This window comes from Phalacrocorax aristotelis, chromosome 3 (genome assembly GCF_949628215.1).
Source record: "Phalacrocorax aristotelis chromosome 3, bGulAri2.1, whole genome shotgun sequence".
NCBI lineage: Eukaryota > Metazoa > Chordata > Aves > Suliformes > Phalacrocoracidae > Phalacrocorax > Phalacrocorax aristotelis.
The window spans coordinates 127,431,012-127,440,314 of record NC_134278.1 but is presented as its reverse complement, the minus strand read 5'-3'; positions in this window follow the sequence as shown (position 1 = coordinate 127,440,314).

The window sequence follows — 9,303 nt, the reverse complement described above, 5'->3', positions numbered from 1 at the left end:
TATTGTGATACTCCGTTATGGACAGACACCGACAACACGTTGCTACTAGCTCAGGAGAGCAGCGGGCAGGATTTGAACCACTGACTTTGGCTTTGCTTTGCTCCTTAGATGCGCTGGTCCACTGAGTAAAAGCAGGCTAGATTTTAACACTCCCTGAACGGCAGGTGAACACAGATGATAAAAGGCTGTGAAACCAGGCTGTGTGCGTTTTCTCTTGGCACACCATTGCAACAGACATGTTGTGACATTAAAGCAATACAAGACAGCCCTGAGTAACAAAGTCCTTCCTCCACAATTACGCTGTCTCAGGAAGAGTAGGTTTCCAGCCCACCAGCTCTCTCCTAGCAGGGGCAGTAGGATAGGTCTGTCCTTGGTCTGCAAAGAGATTGCCTGCCAGGGTGTGAAGGTGCTGCCAGCTGAGAGATAGATGTCAGGTCAAAAGCAATTAATTCCCCACAGGCCACCTCTGGAAACCATTAGGGTCCCGCAGTCTGCAGATACCGCTCGACCAGGCAAGACTTCGAAGTGACGGCGTAGCAGCACGGGTAACACACAAGCTGGCGATGTATGTTAGAGCTGAACAGTTTTCTTCCAGGCACCTTCATTAAACGCCTGCTCCTGAACCACCAGGAGTTTTATCTGTCACCTTCAGCCACGGCTCCAAAGCACACAGAGGGCATGAAGACCAGCGCAACTGCAGCTGCTCGCAGGCATTGCTCTCCTGCCCAGCCACACTGCTCATCCCACGACATCCACAGAGGGGGCCTGGTGGGCCTTGCACTGGACAAGCGGTGGCTTTGGCAGAGGGCGAGCATCCTCTGCCAAGAGCAGAGCCTCAGGCACATTCACGGCTGATGGGAACAGGAGCAGAGTCATTTCTGTCCTTTCTTTGTCTATCATTGGTGCTATTGGGACAGACTCCCTTGGAGGTTCTTGTTTTCATCAAGAAGGCAGAAAGTCTACTTTGGTTTTCTGTGTTTTTAACTGCTTTTTATCTAAGAGAGGCTCTTCTCTCTCTCTCCAGCTGTAATTCATGGAGTAGAAGGTGACATAAAGGGAACCCAAGAGGCCGGATGTAGGAAACTATGATTTCCACTTCTTGGCCTCCTTGCTACATCATGCTACAGCTCTGACTTTCAGCCCCCGCTGTTCAGCATCTGGCATGTGCTTTTCTGAGTCACACTTCTGTAATTCCCTTTTAACATCAGGTGGACCCTGGTCATTCAGGATTTAAAGTTGGTTATTCAAATGAGAGCAACCTGATTAAGTCTTTCATAACCCTGTTGTCATTAAACCTCATGCCCTGTCACCAGTCTAATGTTGGAGGATTTATCCATAGCCTTTGACTTTGATCCCACATTCTGCAGTGCTTGTTGCCTGCTGGCTAAGACCCTTCAGTGTCATCTGACCTTCTCTAAGGGTCTGGTTTAGGCTAGATTATTTAATTTTGTGCTTTTTCTCCAGGAATTTGAGAGACATAACTGGTTTTGTCTTCATCCTTTTATAGCTCCTTTATATTTGCAAAGATTTAAGGGTAGATGTTGATATGTGGACTGAGGTACTATCTGTGAAGCTCAGCAGCTCTCTGTCCTTCCTTCCTCCTCTGAATTTGTATGAAGTTATATAAAACATCTTTGTTCTGAAATTAGTCTCATTTCATACTGCTTGGCGCCCTCTGAACCTTGCATTCATTTGAATCCAAATGCCACAGTCGCGGTCACATGAAACCATGCTGTTTCTTATATTTTCCATTACTTTGGCTCAATGCAGAGCATGGACTTTTGCCCAGCGGCTTGCAGCCTGGCAGGGTTTGCACATGCTCCTGCACACGTCTTTGCTAACTGGGGAGATGTTATATTGCTCTAACAACAGCTGCGACCAGATGAAATTGAGCCCAGCTTGAGGCTGTTTTTTTAAGGAATTTTCCTTCAGCTTCCAGCAATAAGGTAATACACGCTTTTTCTGGTATTACCAGGGTTCACTCTAGCGGGGCTGGAGCATCCTTCGCTCCCTCATTTCCAAAAGCAGAAGTGAGGCAGAGGGAGGGGAGGTGAGAAGGGTCATGCAGAGCTTTAGGGGTTGTGCAGGGACTGCAAGCCAGGCCTGAGGACTGGACTGCCCTACAAAATGTTATGGACAGCCTAGTGAAAAATGCTGGAGAGCAATGAGAAAAAGGGTACTGAAAATCAAGGGGAGGGGTTTTAAGAAGTGCCCTTTGAAAATCCTGCCCTAGGCTGATTAAAGAAAAAAAATTATCTAGGAGGAATTGCAGGATTTCAAAATCTCATTCAAAGGAGGATGCTAAAATTACAGTGAATGTTCGTTATCATTTTGCATAGTGGTGAGAGCCAGAGGCCACAGCCTGGCTGCTTTCACTGTGCTGTGTAATAGAAAAAGGTCCTTCTCCTAAAGGGGTGTCAATCCCAAATGTGGTTTTAGGACTAATCTGTGCTCACACCACCTGCAGCTTTGCCATCACCGCCGTGCCTGGCTGCGAAACGCTGACATGGGCCAGACATGCTGCAGGGCCGAGGGGAGGCGGGTGCTGAGCCGTCACCCTGAGTTGGGGTCACCTCCCGGGGCAGCTCCCCCACAGCAGCCCACCTTGCCCAGGTCACCCCGACGCTTACAGCGCCCCAGGGCCAGGAGGCTCTGCTCTGCCTGTCCCCGCTCTGCCCAGCATCACCCGGTGGGCTACCCCCGCTTTTGTATGCCCAGAAAGAGATATGAAACACATCTTCTTGTGTGCTTTGGTAAGTAATGACAACACTATCTGTGCTGGCAGCTCAAATATTATCATCAGACAGCTGTCCAAGTGCTTTACTCAGACAAACAGGCATGGCTTTCTGAGCTGTTGTTCCAGGCTTTTGTCAGAGCTAAGCATACACCGCTGCATTAATCCATTACTTCGGGAGAGGGACTGTTTTACAAACAAAAGAGGGCTTTTAAGATTATTTTTGTTTTGTTTCTTTAGAGTGTGAAACACCAAGTGACAGTGTGGGAGAGGAGCCAAGCTGTAGCGTGACTTCAACCCCCTGAGTCAGAGGCAATCCCTATGAGAGCTCAACTTTTCCTGGTAGGATATCTGTAAGAGCACCCACCAATCTTTTTTGGGGGACCTTATGATTTTCAGAGGCTTTCATCAGTGTGTGTTTCAGCATCCTGACTTGGAGGCAATCTTAATTCTTTTCTCACTAGGAAAATCCTGGACTGAATTTACTGTTCCTCAGCTTTATCCCTAAGCAGTAAACCAAAATGTTATTTCGTGTTTTTACAAGTAACATCGAAAAGGTGGAAAAATAAAGCAAAGTAAAAATAAAACTAATCCCAAACTGCAGCAAACATTTAAGTCTTTCCTTAAAAAATCATCCAGGAAAAACAAAAGAGCAGGAAATTCTGATCTGCAAAAAGACTGATTTTTGCCACTTACTGAAACCCCAGAAACTTCAGTTACAAGCTCTCGCATTCCCCCCTGTAAAAATCCACCACTGGGTATAAATTTAACTTTTACCTCCTCCTGTTTTCAGAATTATTGGCTTCACAAAGTGCAGTAAGGTAATAACATTTCCAAATGTTACTGGCACTGCAGCCGTGGGGGTGGGCGCTGAGCACAGCCCCTGCCGAGCTGGGAGCAGCGATGCGGAGGCGCTCCGCACGGAGGCAGCTTCAGCTAAGGAGAGAGGGATCCGCAGCAATCCCTGCGGTTCTGCCATGGCCTGGATTAGTGAGAACTTCAGACCTGTGCGAATAGTTCGACGTGGACACTGGCGTGGGAAGGCAGCTCCCGCTTCTGCGTCGAGTGGCTGGAGCTGGTCCTGAAGGAGGTGACGGGTCTCTGCACCGCAGCCCCGAGGAGGGAGACCATGCGAGGCTTTAGCAGCCTGGGCAGCCTTAACCCAACGCTGCCTGGCTCAGTCTGTCTTCTGCTTTTTACCTTTCCATCTTTCTACCAGGATCTGAAAGTGGGAGGGAGGCCAACAATTTTGCTGTCATCGGTTGTGCACCCCTCAAATTAAAGTGAGGCTGAAAGACACATCCTTACCTCAGGCTGCAAAAGGCATCTGTCCTTTTTTAGACCATAGATTATTGCTGCTGCTGGCCCAGGAGAATTGTGGTTTTGCCCTTGTAGCTGGCTGTGGTGGGAGCTGCCTTTCAGTGGCTACGGCTCCAGACAATGGAAGAGTCCCGTAAGCCGCACAGTGGGGAAGGAGCCAGTCTGTTTCTCACTAATGAACTGCATAAACCATGTATGATTAAACCCATGCCTCGAGTAAGGCAGGAGACCACCACAGGTAGTCTTCTCAGAGGAACACAGAATACCAACCAAAACAGAGGGGTCCTGCTGCTTGAAACTATTTGCCCACCCAGGGCAAGAGGCTGTGGGCAGAGGAGCAGGAGGAAGAGTAGAGGTGGCTTGAGGGAGGCTGTGGAGAAGATGAAAGGGAACCTGAGTTTGCACAGGGAACAGGGGTATCCCAGCTTCCAAAGGTCCTTCTATGGCTCTGCTTTTAGTTTCACTGAGTAGCAGCCATTTCCAGGCTAGAAGAAAACAACTGCCATGCACGGTGCCCTGGCTCAGGACCAAAAAGTGCAGTAAGAGTTTCAAAATCCCAGTAGTGCCAGCAAGGATTAGCCTCCCAGCGTCTCATTTAGAAGATCCCCAGGGAGCAAATCTTCCCTGAGCTTCATGCACGGTTGGACTTGATGACCCTAGAGGTGTTTTCCAACCTTAATGATTCTATGATTCTATTCTATGATTCTAAGCAGCAACCTTGCAATACTGAGGGGAGGAGGACGTTTGGTGGTGGAGGCTTTTTGGAGCCTCCCAGACACTGGTCACCTGGCTGCTTCCATCACTCATGGTGGGGAACAACTTGAAGACTTCAGTGGCTGACCCAGCTGGGAAATGTTGGGACAGTGCAAAATCCCTTCCTGCTACAAAGGCATTCAGCAGGAGAGCATCATAAAAAGCCCATCAGCTGCGGTAACAAAGCTGGCTCCGGCTTTGAGGCAGACACCTCAGTGTGCAGACACTGCTGTCCCTGCTCCTCTGCCTTGCAGCCCTCACCTGAGGGCTGAAGATACAGTGTGATCAAAGAGGTAACACACTGGCCTGGGCTTCAAGAAACCTGGATGTTTGTCCTTGAGATGTTACCAAGGTGAATCACGTCACCTCTTTGTGTTTGCTTTCCCTCTTCAGACAGGGTCGCTCTGTCCTGGCTGGTTCGGTCCGGGATTGTCTCTCCTCACAGGCACAGGGAAGGACCCAAAATCAAATATACATTGCCCATATAACTGTTACACTGCAAAGTATTTTGAGATCCCCAGGGTAGGGTGTTCTCTTTGCCCACACACAGAGTGTGCAGATGGTTGTGCCTGTGTGTGCACGTGCAGGCTGTGCATGGACCATTCTTAAAACCCTATTATAAACTGCATCTTCTACTGGGAGAGTTAAAAACCAGCTTACAAACATTCAAAGCAATCTCTACACTCAGGGCCTGCAAACAGAAGCCGTAACAAATCAAATGTAATTATAAGCTGGAACAACATGTGCTAGTGTTAATATAAGCTCATTTGGGTATTAAACCATTAGAAGAGCTCCACAGACCTCCCTCGTGGGGATTGTTCCTTGAGGAGCAGAAAGAGATGTGGGGATGGTGATGCTCCGTCCTCCATCACGGAGGCTCTGCGGCGCTGCCAGGGGGGCGGCTGCCGGGGCAGCCGGCGCAGCCAGGGCACCTCTCCCGCTGCGAGGAGGGAGCGCCGTGCCGCACGCCCTTTCGGGGACGCCCCAGCTACCTGAGTCAGCTCTCCGGCCACCCACTCACACACGTATTTTGGCATCCTCCAGGCTGGCACGCTGCGTCCCTCCGCCCCAGCACAAGGGCGGCACACATGGTCCTTGGGGTTTGTAACAGTCACATTACCAATTTTTTCATTGATCCTCGCTGTGGGAACCCATAGCAGAAGCGAGATAATCTCTCTCTTTCATCATCTGTACTTTGAATGCTATTATTGAAAAGCATTTTTGCAATCCTCTTTACACAAAAAATTGGGCAAGCTGAGTACATCCCCCGTGCTCATCACCTGCTTTCATAGAAAAGTGGTTCCACCCAACACGGGCAGAGGTCAGGCATACAGAGAAAACATGGGAAAAATCACATGCAAGCCTATTTCTTATCAAAGTTTTATTAAAACAGCTAAAAAAAAAAATTACTTTGCACAGCCTTTCCCCACCAGAGATAGCAAAAATAAACAAATAAAATCAGGCCCATGGCAGCTTGCCATAGTTCTCACACAATGCGGGGAAAATTGGTTTACTAATGTATAGAAACCTGCCTGACTGCACCCCTTCTTCCCTACTTATTTACTCTGGAAAAAGTCACTAAGTATTTTGTGTACAGCTGAAGTGAGAACAGAGCCCAGAGGTCTGGCAGGAGACAGATGCACATTTCAGACCCCTGTAGAGTAACTCTGCCACTAAGCAGTACACATACCCTGGTTAAGAGAGAAAAAAACCCTGAAAAGTGGTTAACTAATATTGAGAACCTACCTACAGTTTTGGAAAATTGTTCATATTTTCCAGGGCTTATGTTGATTTTGAAGAGATTGCAGCGCGTTCCTAAACACGCTGTGCCCAGTAGCCCAGCCCAGCAATGCCGGGGCTGAGGGTGGGTTTGCTGGGTGGATGTTTCATTGGAATGGCTCCACTGAAAGAGTATCTCCAATCTGTGCCGCGAAATGAGCCAGCATAAGCTGGCCTCAGCTCAGACATCTCTATTTCCATGGCAAGTTGAAGGCAAGCCCTTAGAGAGGAGCGCGAGAGCTGTTGTACAGATGAAGCTAAAATTCACGACAGCCGATTGTCCGGGGATTTCCCGAGTTAGCAGTCACACCTGGGCCATCATGTTCTGCAGCCTCCAATGGTCGTGCCCTGTGTGAGTTCATTTAATCTCTTGTTGTACCAGCTAAGACTTTCAGCCTCCACAGCATCTTACAGCAGTGCCTCCTGCAGTTTATATATGTGAAAGGGCCCTTCCTTTCATTTACATTTGCTGCCTGATAATTTTACTGGGAACCTGCTGATTCTGGCGTCACTACAAAACAGTGACTCAGGACTTTCTGTTCACCTTCATCATTTCACATTTATACTCCCCATACCAGCGGTTTCTCTTCCAAACTGAAGCGTCTTGGTCTCCGTAGGCCCTTGGTTGCTCTATTAAGTTTTCCCTGGATGTCTCACAGAAGGTGCTCCTTCCACTGTCACGAGTGCCTGCCACACCCGGGCAACCGCTGCACCAGCTGATGAAGCGATATTCCCCGTCTTCCTCTTGTTGGAATCTCCCACACGGGCATCCTCTTGTTCCTTTCCTTCCTGTCCTTTTCCCAATGCCTGTTGGCCCGCTCTGTTGGGTGCCTTGTCCAGACCCGACGCTGTCTTCCCTTACTGAAGCAGAAGAGAGAGGAAACATTATGAATGTTGATGGGGGGTAGATGTTTACGACTACCAACATCAACCCACAGGTTGTATAAACAAACCCTTTGTGGCCTACTTCTCACCCAAAGTACTTTCAATCTTAAAAAAAGTAAACCCTCAAATTTAGTAATGAATGATATATGACCATGTACATGCTACTATGCCCAAATCAGACACACATTAATTCATAATCTATGTAGGTCAGGCATGCCAACTCAGCCTAGGAAGAGCCCATGTGAAGGTCTGTTGACCAGGGCTGTGAGCAGAATAATTTATTATCTCTTCTCCATGACTCCCAGCAAGTGACAAGAACATCATCACAGGAGTACATCTGGCCCCTTTGAGTTCAGATCTCAGATCAAAATTCAGAAAAGCTGGAAAACAAACTGAACAAAACAGGCTAAAATATTTACTGTTGTTGCCACACAACGTGCTGAATTTTATACAGCTTTTCCCAGAATGATCCGGATCAATGAAAACACTTTTTGACATAGTGGAGACACGACGTTCTTCAGCAAAAGAATAGCCGCCTGGCTGATCAATCCAAATTCTAGCTTAGACAAAATCATTTTCCCATTCAAGATGAAATTACTTGCTGCCAGCTGTAGGGTGAGTGCTCCTGTGCCAGGGTTGGAATTCCCGAAGCCCGTTTGATGACATTTACATGAGGTAGCACTAGCAGCACCACCACTGAGAAATTTTCACGGGGCAGGGGAGGGCTCCCCCGTTAGCACTTCTCAACAGAGATCTCAACAGAGCAAAGGAGGCGAGGCTGCGAGGGAACCCGTAACTGCAGCACCAGTGTTTTTCCGCCCCTCTTTGCTCCCTCTCAGCAGCGACCATGAATAACAAGCAGCAAAAACAGAGACAGGTTTTGAAGAGAAATGAGGGCAGTGAGGGGGAGGAGGGAGGGAGGGCCCTGCTTATTCAAGAGGATGTACAAAAGGGGGAGCTGACTCCCCCCACCAAAATCAGGAAGAGTGGGGTAAAAGGAGAGCACGAACCTCTTCGCTGAAAAGCAGGTTTGAGAGGTCTTTCTTTGTACCTTTACTGCGCTGTTGCAGGGCGAGATTTGTCAGGAAACGTGTGTGGGCCCCGGGCTTATTTTGCGTAGGGGATGCCTTTAGGAACAACCTTTCTTTGACCTTCTGCGGTCCCTCGTTGCTGGAAAGCTTTTCTCCCAAGTTCGGTGCAGCTCTGTTAGGGGAGCCAAATCCTTGGACCCCAGAGCCGAAGGGTGGGATAGAGACTCTCTTCTTTCTGAAGCCAAAGCTCTATCTTTAAGCATATACTCGTTCCTAAAACCATGGCAACCCAAAAAAAAAAAAAAAAAAAGCCCGACAAAAGGGTCCACATATAGTAATCGGAATAATGCTTCTGTCCTCCTACTTAAAAATGGCTCAGAAGTTAAATGAAAGACTAACTGTAATTAAGTCCTACTAGGATAAAATACATTCCAGGTGTAGCAGTGGATGTTCTTCATAATCTGAAAGCTTCTCTTTTAGTAGAAACTGTGAGAAGATAAAAGATAAAGATCTAAGAAGCGCACTAGTGTGTGATGCACCTTAATAGGGGAATATTAATTGAGTGAGAGTAAGTGACCAGCAAATTGGGGTGGGGGGTGGGGGTGGTGTGTGTCTCAGCTTTGTAGTAGGGCCTGAACGTAAGCTGAAATCAAAGGTTCTCCGTCATTACTGAGGCCAGCCAAACTCTCGGTGGTCTGAAGCGGGAGGAGCACTGTGGTGAAAGTGGGTTGTTGAACATTCTCTGGTGAAACATTTTTTTATGGAGAAAGCTGGGTATTTTATTTCAGTTACTTTATTGAT